Here is a 23,374-nt window from a genome sequence, read left to right as displayed (position 1 = left end):
CTGGAATAAAAAAATAGTAACGATCTATGATCATATGAAAGAAAAAGCCAACAAAGCACAACATCAGTTTTAACAATAACTGTAGAAAGAAGTCATTTTTGGAGGGAGGAATGTCCCCCTGCACCACTCACACTCCTTCTCTCTAAATATCATTAACTCCAGCACTGTGTATCATTTAAGGAAAGGGAATCCCCCTTTCCCTCACAGATCGGTGATCTCACTCTTAATACTGTCATTTCTTTGGATAAAATGGGAGTTGATTAAATTTACTTAACTAATCTCATTACAATGACACCTGCTGAAGGTAAACATATGTATCCCTCCTTAAAAAAATAAGGCCCACAGAAGTGCACACACTGCTTCAAATATCTTGTATGATTCAGAATGGCATTCCCTGAGCAGGAAGGCTTAGTACAACTCATGCCTCTCAACATCTTAGTGCAAGAAATCTGGACAAAACCTGACAAAATGGAAGGACAAAGGCCCAACAATAAGGACAGATTTTAAATTTTGCTCTTATAAAGTTAGAAAGTTGCTAGAGTAACAGGGTCTGTGTTACCATACATTTTCTGAAAGATTTGAAGTCTGAAACTCAAACATATATCATTATTTAATTACTTCTGTCATCAGATCATCCCAGTAATTTGCCAGAATATCACAATAATTTATGAGGAATAGACTAAAAACATGAGGTAAAAATCTGGAATTCTGTGAAAATCTGGACAGCTGAGACGTATGGCACAACTACTTTCTCACTCACAGTAAGCCTCTCCTATTCTTAGACAACCCAGCTTTTAAGGTTTCCTACTAGTTGGAGCATAAACATGGAGGACAGACCAACTGGCAGAGCTGTGAGCGATTAATGATAATTAGCAATATACTCTCCCCCGTAAATGCCAGTAGCTCCTGATTTATGCTGTCAAATGATTTAGATAACTGTTCAGCTACATAAAATTTCACTGTTGTAGGAAAGGGTAAATGCTGTCAAAAGATAGCAGTTTCTGATTCACTCCTATGGAAACACTTGCAGAGCAGGTAATTTCAGTGAAGATATAGGGGTTCAAGTGTGCCTTAGCATATGCATCTGTATTTCTGGTGGATGTCTGCATATGTCTGTAGGGGCATGAGTGAAGGGATATGTATGTGTGTGTGTGTGTGTGTGTGTGTGTGTGTGTGTGTGTGTGTGTGTGTGTGTGTGTGTGTGTGTGTGTGTGTGTGTGTGTGTGTGTGTGTGTGTGTGTGTGTGTGTTTATGTGTGTGTATGTGCATGTGTATATACCTCTCAGCCTCCTAGCCTTAGAAATCATAGCTGTGGACTTTAACATTTTTAGCACAGGGCCAGAAAGAGGCACTTTCTCGTGTTTCACAGTAGAAGGTCTTTCTTTACAATATTCTATATAATTCAGTTATAAAGTATATAATTCAATGACATAAAATATATAATTCAATGACAGGAAACATTTGACTAGATTTAGTTCATTTATGTAATATGGTATGTATTGATTAACAGGTATGACTTCATGAGGAGCATCATTGTTGCTGCTACAACATACACATCAACAATCACTTTCTTTGATTTTTGTTAACCAGTTGCATTATTGTACAGGTGCTGTCTGCATCTAATTTAAGCTACTTTGTTTTTACTTGCTCTCCATTCTCTTTTGCTAAAAGACAATAATATTACCTTGCAACATCACTAAAAAGAGAAAAAAAAATACTTCCAGGCATGTTTAAGCCTATTTGTAAAGATAATAGAAATTTAAGTCCTAGCACTGATTCAATAATGAGATGCCCAACCTATTAGCCTGGTTTTATCTGACTGACTTCCATTCACCATTAAATTCTGTGCCATATTTTGCATCTAGTGTTTTCTTCTACACTGCCAGCCTAGAGCTGATTCTAAGCATGGCTAATTTGTTTAAAAACCAGGTAAGTGGAGTTGTATCATACAAATACCATATTAAAACTTAAGTAGAAATACAGAACAGAAAAAGGCCCACACCCTGTGCAAAATTAAGTTTTAAATACTTTCCATAATCCAACATAAAATTACTTATATTACACATACATACGTGTGTGTGTGTGTGTGTGTGTGTGTGTGTGTGTGTGTGTGTGTGTGTATACTATATTTCTATGCATATCTGTCTGTGCTTGTGTGTGCATGTGTGTGCATTTATAAACATATATATCTATATCTACTTTTCTCTCTCTCTCTTTCTCTCTCTGTTTCTTTCTCTATATGTAGATATATGTTTATATCTATGCATATGCATACATGTATATGTATGTGTATGTGTGTTGGCATTCAAGTGTAATGTTAATGAATGCAGCTAGTGATAGGTATACATCAAAATATTCTACCCAGGATGAAAGGTGAGGTTAAATGATGTATAACATGTAAGAACACAGTAATTTATCTAACCTGTAAGTACTCAACAAGAAAGAATAATTACTAGCAATATAGACATTCCCCAGGATTCAATAAACCTCCATGCAAGAATAAGACTATTCTTGCACAGAGTGGATCGTGTCCATGCAGCACAGCAGCGCGCCTTGCATATTCATGAAGGCACACTGCTGTATAATCTACACAGACAAGATCCATGAACGAGTGCAGAGGGCATGTTACAGCAGTGCCCGCACATGTAACATGTCCCCTGCACTCAGAAAGTGCAGTTACGGCACTTTGAAATGCAAACAACAGTGTTCACGGACATACCGCACAACTGTACAGATATTCACAGAATGTAGAGAGTTTTGCCTCACATATCTAGCCAATGAAGGCTAAAATAATATATAATGACAGAATTTGAGTTACAGACTTCTGGCACATCCGAAAATTCTAATACAAAACCTGTTATTCTATCAGCATTAAAAGTGTGTAAGAGAAAATTTCAAAATCGTCCCTATTTTTGTTCCTTCTTTCCCCCATTACTTATAGCTTTGTTGAGATTTCTTGTTCAAAGAGTTTGGAGGTGTGTGCATACCTCTAAAGCGAGAAAAAGTTAAAATCCATGTTATTTTTTTATCATCCCGAGTAAAGCTTAAGCGTAGCTGAGCGGGTGTGCGCATTGCACAGCTGATCTTAGCATAGCTTAAATATCCCAAAAAGCTAAATAGAAATATACAGGTACAATTGCCAAAGTGAGATAGTGTAGTGGTTAGAGCTTCTGCTTTGCATGCAGGCATTCACAGTTTGAGCCCCAATAAAAGCTGTTCACTTTTACATGTAAAAGCAGTATTAAAAATCTCATGTTTTATTAAATAAGGTAGTAAATAATATTTAGCAATCAGGGTAGTGTAGCACATCAAAAATTGAGGTGTCAGTCCAGAAAAGATGTGAAACTCCCATATAAATACAAGTGCCTCATACAGTGTAGTCATACAAGAATAAATGTAAATGAAAGCCCATAGGGGTGTGTCATGGAATGCAAACATAAAATTATTATATGTCAGTAATGATGAATGAATCACATACAGCTGATATCCTACAAAATGCAATTTGAGCAAGGATAACTAGCACTCAGCTTTGCTTAGCAGGTGTAAGCATTGCTTAAATATAAATGCTAAGCAATGAGTAGCCCAGCTAAGTGGATTTTCACATTGGTAAGCAGTGCTCAACATCTGACCCTTTAAGCACTGCCAACCTTGGCTAAGCGGGTTTGCCCATCATTTAGCTTAGCTCAGCATATTCAAAAATGGTCCAATGATTGCAAAGAGCAGGAAATCAGCCCTATTTAAACCTCTCAGGTGGAAATACAGCCCATAACCAGTTGTAGCTCATCACTGCAGGCACTCTGGCTGGAGTTGGTGAGGGAATCACACTTTTGGGTGCAGAACTGGGGCATTCAGGAGTCCAGGGTCATGGTTGGACTCCTAGTGAAAGACCATGAGGGAAGACTGCTTCAGCGCCAGTGCCAGGGCTCCCAATACAAAGCAGAGGCCTGAGACTGTCTTGCTCATGATCTCACCAGTGCCACTGTCATCCCTCGCAGCAGGTCTGGCACCATTTTGCTGACCTCAAGCATAGGAAGAGGGAGCTCTTGGTCCAGTGGGTCCAAAATGCACAGGCAGGGAATGTCCCAAATGTGTGTAAGTACAGTAGCAATTAATGTTTGTCAGAGTCCAGTCTGTGTATGTGATGGATAGGTATGCATAAATGTTTCTCTATCTCCTGTACAGCTGCAGATGAGAGGCCCGCGAACATGGGCGCCCATGCCAGCAGGTGGCTAAGGCTGCATCGCTAAGCTGGTGAGTACAAATCTTGCTTGCTGTATTCAGGACAAATAAATCGAAAGGAGTAGAATGTCAACTGCCAGTAAGTTAAAATGTGTATTGTCTGTAATGAATAAATGAGACATTAGCGGAGTAATACTGACGTACAGGATATATATCAATAAAAGTGTCAGTACCCTTCAATAAAATGAAAAACCCCAGACTGTTGTGTTTACTTTGCTATGTGATGGTATGAATCACAGGTTCTACACAGCAACTATCGCTCTGATTGCATTAATCAATTGAGGCTCATCTGAAAAAGATTGTGGAGTTGTACAGCAGGAGATTGCTCCATGCACAAAGATCTGATCCCTGAATAGTAATGTTGTGTTAACCATTGTCTACAGATTGTAATATGTCAAAGTAGCAATACGCATTACAAGTACTATCTGCCATGCATGAATGTCAGAATTACAATGTCAGGATTGTCCAAACAAGACAGTATTAGGCAGAAAACAGTCAGACAAGAAACAGCAGTTTCCCAATAGTTCATTGTAATGAAACAAAACTTTGTTGTACCTTTTTGCACAAACAAGCACAGTTTGAATCCTGGGAGTGGTAGTAAGCTGTATGCATAATTTCACCAAAGAATATGTGAATATGTGTAGAAACAGTCAGGTATTGTTAACAGATATTTCCTCCACAAGTCTGCCAGGTAAGGAAATGTTTATACTAGCTGTAAGAAGGCTGTACTTATACACTGTGTACAGCACCCACTGACCAACCACAAGGGTGGAAATGACAGCAAGAGAAGTACATATACCAAGTAGTCTCCTCTAACAAATGTCCCTCAAGTGTCATGCTGTCATGGCTACTGGTCACTGCTACCAACACCCAGGGTGACAGATAGAAATCAAGGTGGAGTAAGGCAGTAGTACACACACCCACAGTATGAGTGCATGGCACCCCTGTCAGTGTCATATATGTAACCTTGAATATGTGAATATAGCTAGAAACGGTCAGGTACTGTTAACAGATATTTCCTCCACAGGTCTGTAAGGAAATGTTTATATTTGCCTTAGAAAGGCATTAGTAATATAATGTGTACAAACATACCATTGCCCAACTCCAGGCCATAGGTAAATGTAAAGTGAGGTCATACCTGGAGAATAATGAGTAGAGTAATGATCAGTAAAGTTGTGAACAATTGAAGCCTATACAGTTGTTAATTGCCCTGTCTCTCTCTCTCTCTCTCTCTCTCTCTCTCTCCCCTCTACCCTATCTGCACCAATAATTTATACACATAAATCAGTGGGTATGTTTTTCTCCAAACCTATTGTTGGGACATGTGTCCTATTCTTCTACAATTATTTAATTGTTTGTTTATTAATGTACTCTGTTCAAATACTATCATTGGTGGCCTGTTGCTATCAATGGAACTTGCATGCCATTATAATGGCCACTGTGGTTCCATATATGCATGTGTTCTGTTTGCTATGCAACTGTTTCAAATCTGTTTTATGGGGTCAACTGGAACACCCATGCATGCTGTTATAACTAATTTTGGAATGTGTTACTCTTGACTTACCAACATACATTGTAAAACTTCAGTACCATAGCACATCTGGGAAGGTCGATCTCAGTAGATCCACCTGTCTCGCCTCATCTGGCCATGGCACCAGCCCCCAGCACATCTGGGACTCAACCCAGGACCTCCTCATCAGCTGGTCCTGCACCACCATTGGGTGGAACCTCCTCAGGGGATGGGGCTCATTTCGCCCCCTGGGAGCAGACGCAGACAGGAAACTGTCACCCGTAGTCAGGTCTGGGGTTTGGTGCGTAGAGAGCTCCAAATGGAGTTTGGAGATCAGCTATGCCAGCTTGAGGGCCATATGGTGCATCTTGAAGGTCAGCCTGCCTCTTGTGTTCAGCCCCCAGCACAGCCACCTTTGGGGCCGTGAAGGTGAAGTGGTGACTGCCCAAGGGTGGGGAGTTAAGTCCCACTGTATCCATTTGGGGGCTCATGGCCATCTGATTCCCAACCACCCTCCCTGTCCAAGGTGTTTCCCCCCACATATGTCATATACTGTCCCTGTCTGCTGTCTTGTCTGTCTTGTCCATTTTCCTACCTAACTTACCTCCCCAAATATACCTGCTATCCTTTCCCAACATCCCACTCTCACCTTAAAACAAATGGGCATACGTTTCCAAAAATAAAATACACCCCATACATGTCCATTTCGCACACATGTCCACTGGACACATGTAATCTGGTCCAATTGGCTTGACAATACATTACTATTGTCCTTACCCCTCTCTCAGGGGTGTGAGTGCCCAAATTCACCTCCAAATTCTGTAGACATTCACAGCTATTGCTGTTGAAGAAATGGACAGTTATAAACCTTCCCTACACCCATCCTGCACATCCTTAGCTATCTTTCATATTGTATTTCCCTCTGTGTGACCTTTTTTTCCACCACTTTCCTATCACCCCTTTTTTCTTTTCTTTTAAAGAAATTAGCTCATGGGTAAGCGGGAGTAAGTGGCAGTAAGCAAGTTTGCACAATGCTAAGTGATGCCTACACAGATGTATTTATTTATTGCATTTGTTTACTGGGAAAGTCCACTGGGCCTGAAAAGAGCCCATTTTCAGTGGAGGCTCGGGGAGAAAAGCTCCACATTTAATTAAATGCAGGAGAGTTTACCAAACAATACAGGGTATGTAATACAGTAGTAGTACATTAAAATAAGATAATCATCACAAATAATAATTTTGATGATAATATGGAAAACATTTGATAACAACAGTAAAAAATAGTTTTACAATCATGGTTTGAATATAGGAATAGAATAAGTATAAATATGTAAGTAATAGTATTAGCAATGTGAGGAAATGAACTTAAAGGGGAAAAAATGGAGGCAGCAGAAGGCCTAAGGTAGGGTTTATGCAGGCTACAATGACAGCAGAAGTAGTTAGTGTGAAAGGGAAAAGTAGAAAATAGACTAGAGATAGAGTGGAGAAGAGTATGATTCAGAGACGGGAACAGTTTTGGGGGTTGACTGTCAGGGTGCAGGTGCATATCCAGTGTGAGGAGAAGTGAAGTCTGAGGGATTTTTTAAAGGAGGCAGAATTACTGATAGTCCAGAGGGAAGTAGTGAGATTATTCCATAGCTTGGAGACAGTAAATGAATACAGCATTTGGCCAGCTGAGAACTTAGGTTTGTAAACAGTCACTAGCATTTTGTTTTCAAACGTAAGTTGTTGATTAGGATTGTACATGGTCAGAAAGGAGGAAACGGATGGGCAGGCTGCTGGGTAGTTGATGAGTTTATGGTCAGTGGTTAGTTGTAGATATGTGAAGTGATGGGGGTATTCAAGCCAGTTTATTTGATGCAGAGACAAGCAGTGATGGGTGGAGAATCTAGCATTTGTAACAAATTTGGCAACTTTGTTGTAGCATGAGACAAGTTTAGTTTTTAGGGAGGACTGAATATTAGTGAGGATGGGGTCACTCTATAAAAGAGTTGGAAGCAGGAGTGATAAGGTGAGAACCTTTTTGGCAGAGAAGCTAAGAAAGTGATTTTGCCTATAAAGGACTCCTAGCTTTTGGTGGGTTTTCTAATGTTACTATAGATATGAAGGTCAAAGGTTAATTTATCATCAATAATGACACCAAGCAATTTAGTACTAGGGACAACTTCAATAATAGGGTTATTTTCAGAGTGAACAGAGAATTCAGACATCAATTGAGTTGGATTTTTTGGGAATAAATATTAAGAGTTTAGTTTTGTTGGAGTTGAGGGCAAGGTGGTTTTGTAACATCTGGGTTTCAGTTGAGGTAACTGCTTCTTGGGTTAGCTGCTGTAGTATTGAGGCAGATTTAGAAGAGCAGAAAATAGTAGAATCATCTGCGCATTGGATAACCATCTTGTGGGTGAAAGTAGTATGGAAGGCATTGATGAATATACTGAATATAAGGGGACCCATTATAGATCCCTGGGGTACCCCTATATTAGTATTGATGAAAGGGGAGGAGGATATCTGCCAAATGGTAGATTATTGCCTGTTGCTAAGATAGTTAGGAAAACCAGTGAAGGGTAGGGGGAGAGATTCCAAGGTTGGAAAGTTTGGTAAGCAGAAAGGAGTGGGAAACTGTGTTGAATGCTTTTGACAGATCAAGAAAGAGTGCAGAGACTAAGAAGCCATCACTGTGAGCTCTGTTGACTGTGTCCACAACGGAGATTAGAGCAGTATTAGTGCTACGCCCTGGTCTAAAGCCATGCTGAGTGGAGGAAAAGAGTTGGTGTTTGACCAGGTGACTAAGGAGATGAGTATTAATGCACTTCTCTAATATTTTATAGATGGGGAAAGAATGGTGATGGGTTGGAAGTTTGAGATGACAGACTTATTGCCACCTTTGTGAAGTGGGAGCAGATTGAGCACCTGTATAGTTAACCGTGTGTTAACATCGCTTAGCATTGTGCAAACCCATTTACAACTGCTTGAAAGTACCTTAATCACTCTGTATTCATCAGCCACTATTCTGCCCAGCAACAAAATAATCAGCCCTGTCAAGTCTCGAACCCAGAATCCTATACACCATAATCAGAGTAATGTACTACTACACCATCTGAGCTGTAGTAATGAATGCTGCTTTTTCAAATATATCATTCAGTGCAGATATAGAATAATAAGGAACAAACACTGGAATCAGTTATGTTTAGTATATATAAATATACGCATATAGATGTGTATGGTGATAGATAAATATGAAAAGTATATACATCAGATATATCAAGCTGTACATATAAAACAAATACATATAGAATATATACATATATACTTTATATAACTATATATATAGACATATAAAAAGGAATTTGTATATATATATATATATATATTCTAATAACATGTAGTGGAGTCATACCTCAGCACCATTCCTCTCCACCTCTTAGTGCAAAAATGCTGGACAAAGGCTGTCAAAATGGGGGAACAATGGGCCAAGACTAGGGACATAATGTAAGTATGGCAGTTATAAATGTAGAATGTTGCTACAGTAACAGGGTTTGTGTCAGCATACATGTTCTGAAGGATGTGAGTTCTGAAACTGAAATGTATGTCATTTACTGACAGAAATCCTCACATCATCACAATTATTTACCAGAGAAATACAAATAATGATTCTGTGGAACAGACCAGAAATATGAGTAATAATCCTGGACAGTCTGAAACAATCTGGCCAGTCAAGAGGTATGCTCAGAACCCCTTAGTGCAACAAATCTAGACCTAGCCTGACAAACCGGGGGTAAAGCCATGAAACTGGGGACTTATCCCAAATACTGGAGTAGATAAGGTGGCATAGTTGATGGAGTAACACCCTCCTGTCTGTTCTAACATATAACTGGAATAGCCCAAGTCTAAATAAAACCCAATTATTTCCCAGTAGTTAGTGAGATAAATCTTCACATCATCCCACTGATGTCAGAAATACACAACACTTATGGGGACCAGGCAACAGTACAGCTGTCAAATATCTGGACATAACATCACAGTAAGGAAACTACACTGAGCTGCTAGGCATGTCAACAAGCACTGTCTAAAGTACAGGCAGACTGACACAACAATAACCCACTTTTGCTATGGGGGTATATAGACACTACAGGGACGTAAAAGCACTGACAAACAGACACCAGTGTGAAAGTGCATACTCATAACCAATCTCACCACAGTCACAGTGACATACTGGTAAGCCAAATGAACAAAAGAGTATATGGACTGTGTGAACAAAATCAATATCATGTTTGCCACTCACACACTACCCCTACATATACTGTCCCAATTCATAGTGTAGTCTGACGCCTGACTGTGGTATGGGACATATCTCAGTCTACCCCTACAAACATATACAGCTGATAGAGCACCATAAACTGGAACAGCATGCAAAGTCATTTAGAAAAGGACCCATAACACTTACATCTACTCCCTCCCTACACAGGCCAAATAACACATTCACAATATACTGCTGCACACTCCTGACAGTCTGTCAACAATCGCCAGAAATACACAGACCTCTCAACTGTACAGAGTCCCACAGAATGTGCAGGCTTTGTCCTCATATATAAGGCCTCTTACACATAACATGTCTGTCCGTCTGATATCTGGGGATGATATCAGGAATGAAGTCACTATATAATGATATACTATACCTATCCCCCTCTTACTGCATGACATCTGGACAAAGCCTGACATACTTGGGGGGGTCAGAGGCCCAAACACAGGGGCATTATTGACATATTGCTGTTATAAACTGAGAAAGTTTCTGGTGTAACAGTGTTTGTTGTAACATATCTGTTCTGAGGGATATGAAGTCAGAAACACACATGGATGTTACCATTTACTGACTGCAATCCTCAGAGTGTGCTACTGAATTTCCAAGGGCAAAAAATGTGCGAGTAATACATGAAATATGAGTCCAAACTCTGGCCAATCTGAGGATAGCCCTAGTGTTGAGAGTTATGTCAACCCCATAACACTGTCAGACTTAAAATCACACAGAGCAGCCATATCCACACAAACCCTGTCAAACTAGCATTACATCAACTGTATAACAGCAATACTTTCATTCTGTCCCTATGTCTGGAACATTCTCCCCAAGTTTATTGGGCTGTTTCCACAGTGTTTGTTGTAAGAGGTATTTCTAACTACCCTCTGTGATGCTGTTTGTCACACACTTCCATGAAGTCCTCCTCACAGGCAAGGAAAAGGGGCAATGCCCACATGAAGTACACAGTTATAGTAGTGTGTTTCCATGCTATTGGGTATAGGAATAATACTGCAGCTGTTCTACATGCAATTAGCAAGTGGGGGTCTCCAGTTGGTGTATAGGCCATCAGCTGCTCATGACCATTAGTACAAAAGGCAAGATGCTGCCTATGCAAAACAGATGTATATCCTACATCTGTCTCAGAGAGAGAGAGAGAGACAAACAGACACACATACAAACACACACACACATACAAACACACACACACACACACACACACACACTCTAAGTGAAGGATTATACCAACTGAATTGAAAAAAACACACATATATCAAACAATTAAGCATGCAATGGAATGTAGTAGGGGTATGTAAATGTGGAAAATAGGAAGTTCAACAAATATTATGTCTCAACAACACTTGCTGTACTGATATATTGCTGATCAGATCCTATGGCCATAGCATCTGTGTTTGTCTGCAGTGACATAGAACATAGCTCAGGGCCCTGACTCACCCCAGGAAAAGATGGCTCACATATAACCACTACTAGACTGTGTGTTGAACAATACGGGCTGTGACACTGCTAGGCCAGCTACTGGGATGTCACAGATATCCATATGTTAATTGTGAATACAACTATGATATATATGTTTGTCTCAGAAATGTGATGGGCCTATACAGGGTATTTGTATACTGAAATACTGTCGCTCTGTGTGTGTTGAACTGCATGTGATATACTGAGCTCATACCATTCAACTGTCCAGTGTTATGCACACTAACCATATGTGTGCCTCATATTTGTAGTTATTTCATCAAGAGTTGTGTTATGTCTGGCAAATAATTGGAAACCTGTGAACACTGACATTACAACATTGTCTTTTCTTTCTTTTGGCTGTTCCTAATAGGGGTCACCACAGCAGATCATCTGTCTCCATGTCTTCTTGTCTCTTGCATCTTGCTCTGTCACACCAACCACCTGCATGTCCACTATTGCCACATACATGCACCTTATCTCAGCCCTTCCCCTTTTCTTCTTACCTGGCAGCCTCATCCTTTCCCATATATACTCAGCATACCTCCTCATCACATGTCCAAACCAACATAATCCTGCCACTCTCTAGCTTTGTCCCCAAGCTACCCAACTTGGGCTGACCCCCTAACATACATATTCCTAATCCTGTCCACCCTCGTTACACCAAGTACAAATCTTAACATCATTAACTTTGCTACATCCAGCTCTGACTCATGCCTTTTTTCTTAGTGCCAATGTCTCCAAACCATATAACATAGCTGGTCTCACTACCCTCTTGTAGACTTTCCCAATCACTCTTAATGGTACTTGTCTGTCACAAATCACTCCTGACACTCTTCTCCAGCACCACCTGCATCCTGCTTGTACTATCTTCTTCACCTCTCCTCCACACTCACCATTAATCTGAACTGTTGTTCCTAAATATTTAAACCTATCAACCTTCGCAAACTGTACTCCCTGCATCCTCACCATTCCTCTACCCTCCCTCCCATTTACACGCATATATTCTGCCTTAGTCTTGCTGACCATTATTCCTCCCCTCTCTAGACCATACCTCCACCACTCCAGGGTCTCCTCAACCTGTTCCCTACTCTTACTACAGACAACAATGTCATCTGCAAACAGCACAGTCTATGGGAACTCCTATCTGATCATGTCTGTCAAACAGTCCATCACCATTGCAAATAAGAAAGGGCTCATACCTGATCCCTGATGTACTCTCACCTCCATCTTAAATACACCAGTCACTCTCAATGCAGAACTCACTGCTATCACTCTAGCCTTGTACATATCCTGTAGCATTCTTACAGATTCCTCCTCCACTCCTGACCTCCTCATACAATACCACAATTCATCTCTAGGCATCCTGTCATATGCTGTCTCTAAGTCCACAAAGAAACAATGCAGCTACTACTGACCTTCTCTGTACATCTCCATCAACATTCCCAGAGCAAACATTGCATCAGCAGTGCTCTTTCCTGGCATGAAACCATAATGCTGATCAGTAATCCTCACCTCCCTTCTTAAACTAGCTTTCATTACCCTTTATCATTACTTCATGCTGTGACTTTATCCCCCTGTAGTTACTACAGCTCTAAACACCACCCTTATTCTCATAATCAGTACCCAAACACATTTTATCCACTCCTCACGCATCCTCTCACTTTCCAAGATTACAGTAAACAAACCAGTTAAAAAGACCACTGCCATTTCTCCTAAACACCTCCATGCTTCCACAGGTATGTCATCTGGTCCAATAGCCTTTTCATTCTTAAACCTCTTCATAGCTATCCTTACTTCCTTCTTGATAATCTGTTGCACTTCCTGATTCATCAGACCGACATCATCCAACCTTCTCTCTCTCTCTCTCTCTCTCTCTCTCTCTCTCTCATTATCTTCATTTAACAGCCCATCAAAGTACTGTTTCCATCTGGTATACACACTCGCCTCACTTGTGAGTACATTTCCACCATTATCCTTTATCAGCCTTATTTGCTGCACATCCTTCCTAGTTACGTGTCTCTGTCTAGCCAATTGGTACAGGTCCTATTCTCCATCCTCGGTGTCCAACCTTGCATACAACCCTTCAGATGCCCCATCCACAATCTTTGCCAACACTCTCTTTGCCACGCACCCCATCTCTTTATACTCCTGTCTACTTTCTTCATCTGTCTGATAATCCCACTTCTTCTTCGCCAACCTCTTTCTTTGTATATAATAGTAAAATATATAGCTCACTGATAAGGTAGTGGTGAGCAAATCTGAACAAGTAAATAAGTAAAAATCACACCGCTACTCCACAGCTGTATTGAACACAACAATAATAATTTTTAAATTGTTTATTTAAAAGAATGCTTACAAAGCACGTCCAATGCTTGGTTTTCCACCAAGTGAAACTGTCCAAAGAGATACTGTTGTTTAAAAAGCATAAAACGTTGTTGCTTTCAAAAAGTATCGTTCAGACTGCAGCAGTGTAACAAATGTCTCATTATAGTTAAAAACTTCAAATACATCCGAATGCATCCTAGTATAATAGAACAAGCATCCAAAAAATATATCTGTAATGAAAAGTGCCTTATAATTCACTAGAAGTGTTCCAAGCTCACTCGTAAGCTTTACCTGGGACTTTGTTATATTTTATATTTTGCATTCAAAATTATTTTTGGAGCAACATTGAGTCATTTGGTTATTTGGCTTTAGGACTGACGACTATTGGGCTTTGGTCTTATGCTTGACTAAGTACACCAGTTTATGCTCGGGACACTGTTTACATCAATATATCAGTTGCTCAGCATTTTCGTTTTGGAAACTGCCATATCGCTGAATTATCAGCTTCAAGTTTAACCAAGAGGCTGTTAGCATTTCTGTGCAGTGTTTATTGGTGAAGGAGCTTGGGCATCGGCTCTAGTGTAAGCCTTCATTTGAACATTTGAAACTGCCATATCACTGAATTATCAGTTTAACTAAGAGGCTGTTAGCATTTCTGCGCAGTGTTTATTGGTGAATAAGTCTGGATATCGGCTCTATTGTAAGCCTTTATTTGAACACTTTGAGTTTGTTTTAAGACATTGTTATGATATATTGATAAGTCTTCTGACTTATGTTTACTGAATTAAGAAGAGCCAAAATCTTATGGTGTTCCATTTACGAGTGAGCTTGGAACACTTGCAGTGAATTATAAGATACTTTTTGAAAGCAACAACATTTTATGCTTTTTAAACAACAGTATCTCTTTGGACAGTTTCACTTGGTGGAAAACCAAGCATTGGACGTGCTTTGTAAGCACTCTTTTAAATAAACAATTTAAAAATTATTATTGTTGTGTTCAATACAGCTGTGGAGTAGCGGTGTGATCTTTCTCTGTATACTCCCCTGTACTTCCTTATTCCACCACCAGGTCTTCTTGTCCTCCTTCCTCTATGCAGATGTCACACCAAGCCCCATTCTACTCATCTCCCTTACTAGCTCGGATGTAGTTACCCATATATTTGCTAATTCTTTACTGCTACCCACTGCCTGTCTTAACTCTTCCCTGAACTCAATCTCACAATCACCCTTTCTCAGTAACCGCCATTTGATCCTTGGTGCTGCCCTCACAATCCCCCCTTCTTAATCACCAATGTCATCCCACAGACCAACAGTCCATGCTGCCTAACTACACTTTCCCCGGTTACCACTTTACAGTTTCCAATCCCCTTCAAACAGGTCCACCTGCATAGGAGATAATCCACTTATGTGCATCTTCCTCCACTCTTGTATGTCACCCTATGCCCCTCGGTCTTGTAAAACTACGTATTCACCACAGCCATGTTCAACCTCTTTTGCAAACTCCACCACCATCTCACCTTCTGCATTCCTTTGTTTAAAACCATACTGACCCATCACTTCTGCATCCCCTCTGTCCCCTTCACCAACATACCCATTGAAATCTGCTCCAATCACCACTCTTTCACCCTTGGGTACAGTCATCACCACTTCATCCAACCACTCCAAAGTATGTCTGTCTCATCCATCACACACGCAATTAGTGGAGCATATGCACTAACAACTGTCATCATTACACCATCAATTCTCAGCTTCCTAAACATCACTCTACTCAACACTCTTATCACCTTCACAAACACTCTTGGCATAATGTTCCTTCAGGTTAATCCCTACACCAATTCCCCTCCCATACACACCATGATAGAACTATTTGTACCCAACTCCGATACTCACAGCCATACACCCCTTCCATCTGTTCTCTGGCACACACAATATATCCACCTTTTCTCTGTCCATCATATCAGCTAGCTCTGTCCCCATACCAGTCATACTCATAACATTAACAGTTCCTACCCTCACCACCACACTGATAGCCTTTCTCCTCTCTACCTGCCATATGAGCATCAGTCATACTCCAGAGTATGTCTGTGAATGTAAAGGCTACTGTACTATCAAATGATATACATGTGTTACAGCAATATGAAGAAAGTGTCACTAATTTTGTACCATAGCCCACCATATATGTGCAGTGTCCTCCAGAAGTCCTGCCCTAACAGGTTGAAATGAATGACTGAGCTGCAAGACTGCAATTACAGTGTGCCATACTGACATAGAACAGAAATGTATAGCAGGTATTACCTGTGCATATGTATGTATGGGTAGGTGTAACTGGCTACCTCACAACAACTGACATAGGGTGCAAAATGTCAGGTAAATAAGTTGTACATGTTGTATATGTGTGTAATCTTAGTTTCTGTGCATCCAACAGAGTTACACTTTTACAGCTAATGGTTTTGGCATTGCCTTGACACAGACATGAGTACTAGATTAACCATGAGTATGGCGTTGAAATTGGAGAGGTGTCCAACTGTGTTATGACCTTGTGTCCATGCCTACTAAAATCAGATATATGACCACCCACATAGCTGTATGGCCTCAGCAATACCTTACTTGTAAAACCTGTCTCCACAAAAGTAGAGGAATCCCCTTCACTGGACAGCAGCAATACACAAAGCACATAATGTGATGCTATATTGGCTGTACAGGGCAAAGTAGGATCAGGCACCAACTGTGCAGCATGTCAACCTTTGTCTGAATGAACATATTAGGTCAAAGGTGGATTACTATATGGCTAACTATGAGTACAAATTGGACACATCCACTAAGGGCAATCACAAGGCCATCTTCACATATGTCTGCAGTCCCAGAGGCAACAAGCCAACCCACCCTGTAATGGTGGTCAATCACACCACATACGCACACACCATAGCTACAGCCAACCTGATGAAGACAAGTTTAGGGCAAACATCACCCCTATGGCTCACCACCAGTATTGGTGGATATGCACAGCACAAGTACCCTTCCCCCCATCATCATGGATCAGGTGCAAACTGCCTAATCAAAGTTAACAAAAGCATGTCCCCTTGCGGCCTGATAACATCCCTGTCTGCATCCTACATAAACCCAGGCATATGCTTCCAGCTCCATTACTCACTGTATGCAAGCAAAGACTGAGCACCATTGACATCCCATTTGCAAGGAACATGGCCACTGTCATCCCTCTACACGAATGTCAGTGATGTATGGTGGTTTATGCAATGTACTGGCCCTCATTGGGTGGAACATGACACATTAGGACAAAGAGTATAATGCAGATCCATACAGTGCTGCTAGGTACAGGGGTATGATGTGTTTGTAAGTGGTGGCTAACAATAGGCAACATTCATGTGCTGGCTCTGTAAAGAACTCTGGGCAATGTTAGAGGTCCTCTGATGTCTTTCCCTGTTTATGTCTTTCAGGTGCCATGCAGAGGCAACCTGCATACACTGCTGCAGAGACAGCAACCATCACAGAAGCTGTGATAACACACTATGCTGTTCTTTTTGGTCATAGGTGGCAAAATTTGCAGGAGCAGACTGCCCTCATGGATGACCTTGTCAAAAGAGTGAACATCTTTGGCCACCATGGATGAACGTACGATCAGGTCAGGCATAGAACAACTGACCTGATACGTCATGCCTGGCAAAGGGCTGCTGCTGTAGTGAGGGACCGTACTGTTACCAGTGGTACTCCAGCCACACTGGCCTCATTTATGGCAAAAGAGAAGCTCCTTGCCAATATTGGGGTAGCTCCCACACAACATCAAACATGTGAAACACCAGTTGTGGAGGTGGGTGGCACCCAGCCAACAGGCAATGACCATGCAGCTAAGGGCAAAGTGCACATCAATGTAATGAGGTAGCAATGAAACTGTCTTCTATAGGCTCTCTAGATGCATATGTCAGTGCAAAATGGATTAGTGGGTGGGGTTTAGTAATGCACACAAGTACACATCTTTGGTGAAGGACAGCAAATTGTATAATATCATAGTGTGTACTGTACCTGTGCAGAAACTTAGCATTCATCTTGTACCAATGCCATATGTGAATCTGCTGACAATACCTCTCCCCGACAATTACATAGTGGGACAGCAGCCTGAAGGCGGTAAGTATGGAATTTTCCTGTTGTGGGTCACCAGTACCCCAGGCATGTTAAGGTCATGCATGTGATCATGTACACATCTGTTACACTCAGCCATTGGGCAGTATCTGCTTGTTCACTTGTGGTGGTGTTTACTGCATTGCATCACAGTGGTCATCACAGGGGCCTATTTGCAGGAGATGTCACATATCTGTAGCATACCTCACAACCTGTCATTGCAGGACATCTGGACAAAAACTGACAAAATGGGGGGGGGGTAAAGGGAAAAACTAGGGTCATATTGTATAAATTTATTTATTTTATTTATTTATTTAGTTAGTTACATTTGTTTACCAGGAAATTCCGATTGGACGCAGGTCCTTTTTCAGCGGTTGCCCGGGGAGAAAAGATCCACATCATGCACATGATAAATAGAGATACAAAGTTGGTGCAATAGTAAACAACATTACAGGTTGTTGGCTTTAATACAAGAACAAGATAGTGATGTAGTGTTATACAGTGCACATAAATGGTGTACACACCTGCTAGAATGCCAGGTGTTTGTGATATACAAAAATGAGAGCACAATAGACAATTTCAAAATCCTGCCAGCCTGTCATGTGACCTATAACCTGTACAATTCAATTGTAAAGAAAACAAATCTTTTATGGGAACAATTATGACACATAAATGTGCAACAACATAGAATCATATGTGTGCACAGGCTGAAGCTACTACTGTGTTGATGCAGCTTTCACTATAACTACAGCAGTACATCTTATTGGGTACACACCAGCCATCATTTACAGACACTCTTTGATTAACAGCAAATAATGGTCAGCTGTCCTACCAGGATTATCCTAACATATACCCAGTTACCTGCTACAGCAACAGCTATGGTTCGTATAGAGCTGATGAAGCTGCTAAGGGATCATATTTTTGAGATATCAGCCTGGAGAAGGGTACAAAAACATTTCCCCAGCATTGCATATACCATGGAACACAGTGCAGGCCAGTCATCAAAAGGTGGTGAAAATATGGAGCTACAATGACATTGCGAATGAGTGGACATCCCTCCAAATTCTATGAGAACACAAGACCAAAACAAAAACAAAGCAACAGTGAAGGAGTAGCAGGAATCTCCAGAAAGTACTGAGTGTGTACTACATGTGACAATGAGCTTCTGTGGTCTCCATATGTCTTGCCTATAGGGTAGGGTTGGAAGATGGCAGCAGTTCCTCACACCAAACAATATACAAGCCTGGATAAAGTCTGAAAACAATACATCAGGTCTCCAAAAAGCAAGCTGGAAAATGTGTTATGGTCATATGGGACCAAGGGTGAACTCTTTGGCCACAATTCTGACAGGTTTGTATGGCACAATAACACCACTGCGCATCACCACAACAACAACACCCCCATGGTAAAGCATAGTGATGGCAGTGTTCTGCTTTGGGGTTGCTGTTCACAAGCTGGAACTGGGGCTGTAGGCAAGTTGGAAGGGATTATGAACAGTTCCAAACACTGGTCCCTTGTGGCTCCAAACCTTCTGGTGTCTGTCACATAGCTGTGGATGGAGATGAATTCCACATTTTCGCACAATAATGGCCCAAACCATACATTCAAATCAACAAAAGGATGTCTTCACAAGAACACATGCAACATTCTGCACTGGCCCAGCTAGAGCCCATACCTACATCTAACAGAAAATATGCAGGGTGACGTAAAGAGGGGAGTGCACAGGAGATGCTCTTGCAATCTGAGATAGTTGGATGTGTTTTGCAAGGGAGAGTGTACAAACACTGGCAAGTCAAGATGTGATATGCTGATAGACACCTTCATAAGAGGACTGAATGCTGTGATTAAATCAAAAGGTGCTTTAACAGAGTATTACTTTAAGAGTGTGCACACTTATGCAACCAGCCTATTGCACCTATTTAATTTACCATATGTTACCTGTAACTGATGTACATGTTCTTCAGTTGGATTGCACAGGTTGTATGTCATAATGAAATGAGGGAAATGTTATGACCTGATTTCAGAGGTCTCATGTGATAGCTCACAAAATACTGGCATGTTAACAGGGGTGTGTACACTTACTATATCCACTGTAAGCTTGGGAAGTTGTTTGAGTAACTGCCATTGTTTTAACATACATGTACTGCAGGTTATGCAGTCTGCACCTCAAATTATAACATTATTAGTGGCACCATTCCACAGGTCATCCCAGTAATGTATCAGACAAACACAGAAGCTATGGAGAACAGACCACAAATATAAGCCAGATATCTTGATAGTCATCAAAACTCTGCACATTTGGGAGGTATGTTCTGTAGAACTTGCCACACTACTAATCAGGTGAACAGCAATAAAGTTTACATGGGTGCAGTGTGTGTTAGGTGAAGGCCCATCACCTGCTTGCACCAATTGTGTATCCTAGAAGTGTATATTAGTAGTAACAGTAAGTGGAAAGGGCTGCACTGCATGATGGTGAGGGTCTGTCCAGAGTGTGTATGTTATTGTCTGACTGTATAGGTTCATAGGTTCATACTAGGCTATCTTCCCTAGGACATTTATACGCCTAGCCAGAATGTGTTTGGCTTTCACCACCCATTTTAAATTAATTTTGCTATGCCCTTTTTTGAGGTTAGTATACTGTGCCTCTGTCTAACAGTGACACAGAAGTGATACCCGGGGTAAACCTACGATCTCCCATCCACTCATCAAGATTCCTCTTGAAGAGAGTCAATGAGGGACTCTGCCTAACCTGGACTGGGATTTTATTCCAGAGTGACGGGAGCCTCTGGGTTATGAATCGGTCCCTCCAGCATATACTATTTATTTCAGTGCTGAGGTTCAAGTCTCTCGAGCACGTAGCTCGATGGGATTTCGATTTTCTGAGGTGCAGCATGTGCATTAATTCCGGGTTGGCCATGGCTTTATACGTCAGGCACAGATCGCCTCTGAGCAGGCGGTATGCCACTGAGTAGAGCTGGAGTTTCTTTAACCGGGCAGCATATGGCATCTGTTTGAGCCCTTTGATCCTCTTGGTGAGGTACTTTTGGGGTCTTTCCAGTTGCTGCAGGTGTCTGGTAAGGTACATCCCAAAAGGGAAATTGTACTCAATTATGGGCCTGATGAGGGATGAGTAAAGAGGCACGATGACCTCCCCTGATCTAGATGTGAATCCCTTCATGATTAGGTGGGCTATATAAAATGTTTTTCTAAACACTTTGGCCACGTGGTTGTCAAATGAGAGATTGCTATCAACTTGGGTCCCTAATTACTTCTTCTGTACTTAATGGATTACCACCTATGTGGTAATTTGTGGGCACTTTGTTTTTGACAAAGGGGATGACTATACACTTTTTGGCATTTAGCTTGAGGCCATGGCTCTGGCACCAGTTGTCTGTTTCTATGAGGCCCTTTTGGAGGATGCTTGTGGTTGGCTGGAGAGTCGATTATGGCGCCCAGTTTGCAGTCATCTGCAAACTTGGTCAGCCACAGTCCTTCCGTGTTGGCCTGTAGCTCCAAGAAATATATACCGAACAAGCGAGCTCCCAGGACTGAGCCTTGTGGGATGCCACTTGTAACTGGTTTGGAGTCTGACATGGCTCCAGTAATTCTAACCATGTGGGTTCTGTCCTTGAACCAGTTTGCAACCCATCTAGTGACATAGGGGTTTATATTTAAGCTGGTGAGCTTATCTATAGTGCCCGAGTGGGGTATTGTATCGAAGGCGTTTGCGAGGTCCAGGTAGGCTGTGTGGACCACCTTCCCCTCGTCAATGGCCTTGGTGACTGTTTCAAAGAAATCAGTGTCTGTAGGTCCCCAATATCTTTATTTATGAGGTCCATGATGATCCTTTCCATAGCTTTGCAGACCAAGCTAGTCAGGCTTATGGGGCGATAGTTTCTAGGATCCGTTGAGGCACCACCTTTGTGGAGAAGGACCACTGTTGCTGTATGCCACTCTTTGGGTACATATCCTGTAGTAAGGCTGAGATTGAACAGTAGTTTTATGTTTGGGTTTAGCTCTTCTTGGAGTTCATGTAGGACACAGCCCGGGACACCGTCTGGTCCCATTGATGCTGTGTTTTTTGCTTTGGAGAGGGCAGCTCTTACCTGAGCATCTGAGATGTCAGGGGGGGGCAGCACTCTGCTGGAATAGATATTTGCCCTTTTGGTGGGGAGGGGGGGGGAGTCATGAATGTCCCCAGCTGGCTAATGTGAGGTCCCCAGCTGGCTAATGTGAAGTCTGTATAATGCCTTTGAGGCACCTCACCTGTATATGTGTGTGTGTGTGTGTGTGTGTGTGTGTGTGTGTGTGTGTGTGTGTGTGTGTGTGTGTGTGTGTGTGTGTGTGTGTGTGTGTGTGTGTGTGTGTGTGTGTGTGTGTGTGTGTGTGTGTGTGTATACCAGCAAGCCTTGTAGTGCAGGTAGTAATTTACATATGTTGTTTTCTCCTTACAGGTGGACATGAGGGCCGCAGTCCCCCTGCTCTGATTCTGAAGTCAGTGTCTCTGCAGACTCTGACCATGATGATGCTCCTATTGAGGCAGAGGTGGGTTTGTCAGGGGCTGAATCTGTGCCATTGGTTGGCATCCCACTGTTGTCAACTCCATCCCCGCACACAGTCACAATGCCCACACATACCCCATAACCAGTCGCTACAAATAATGGACAGTTGGTAGGTGGTGGCATGGAACAGGCTAGTGTGGTGACTATGGTAAGTGAGGGTGCAGGAACTAGCCATAGCCAGAGTGCTGGTGAGGTCCCACACAGGCAAATGGGCAGGGGTGCTCGGAGGAGGATTGCAGCCCATCATGCCCCTATTGCAAGTGCCACATCAGCAGTTACCAGATGCATGTTTTGGGCCATCATGGAGGCACAGGCCTGTAATGAATGTACCACCAGATATATACGCAGGACCATGGATGAGCACATTCCTGGTGTCAGTGGCAATATTCGTGAACTCACTACGGCCACCAGTGAGCATACTGAGGTTATGGATAGATGGTTGGAGGAGACCTTAGCACTCTTTGACTATGGAATATCTCTACTTGAGCATTTGGCAGAGGATGTCGAGCCGCCACGTGGATGTAGGGCAGTTCCACAATCAGTTGTGGGTCTACATTGCCATGCATCATCATGTTCCTATACTGGTAGTACCACCAGCACTACTGAAGAGAGTGTGCTGTCCAGACCATGACACAGCAGGCCATGGACATGTCATCCTAGCAAGTCCCAACAGTGACACAGATCCAGCAGACAGCAGTCCCCAGCAGGAAGTAGTACTGCATCCGGACTTGGCCCTGGTGGTGCTGATGAGACCCCTGGCAGGACCAGTTCCCATGTCCATGGCTGGAGACGGTGAACTGTACACCCTGCCATGTACAGCCACAGCTGTCCAAACTA

Source organism: Protopterus annectens, chromosome 2.part1 (assembly GCF_019279795.1).
Source record: "Protopterus annectens isolate FY-2018-M chromosome 2.part1, PAN1.0, whole genome shotgun sequence".
NCBI lineage: Eukaryota > Metazoa > Chordata > Ceratodontiformes > Protopteridae > Protopterus > Protopterus annectens.
The sequence above is the reverse complement of the archived record's forward strand: the minus strand, read 5'-3'. Positions refer to the sequence as shown.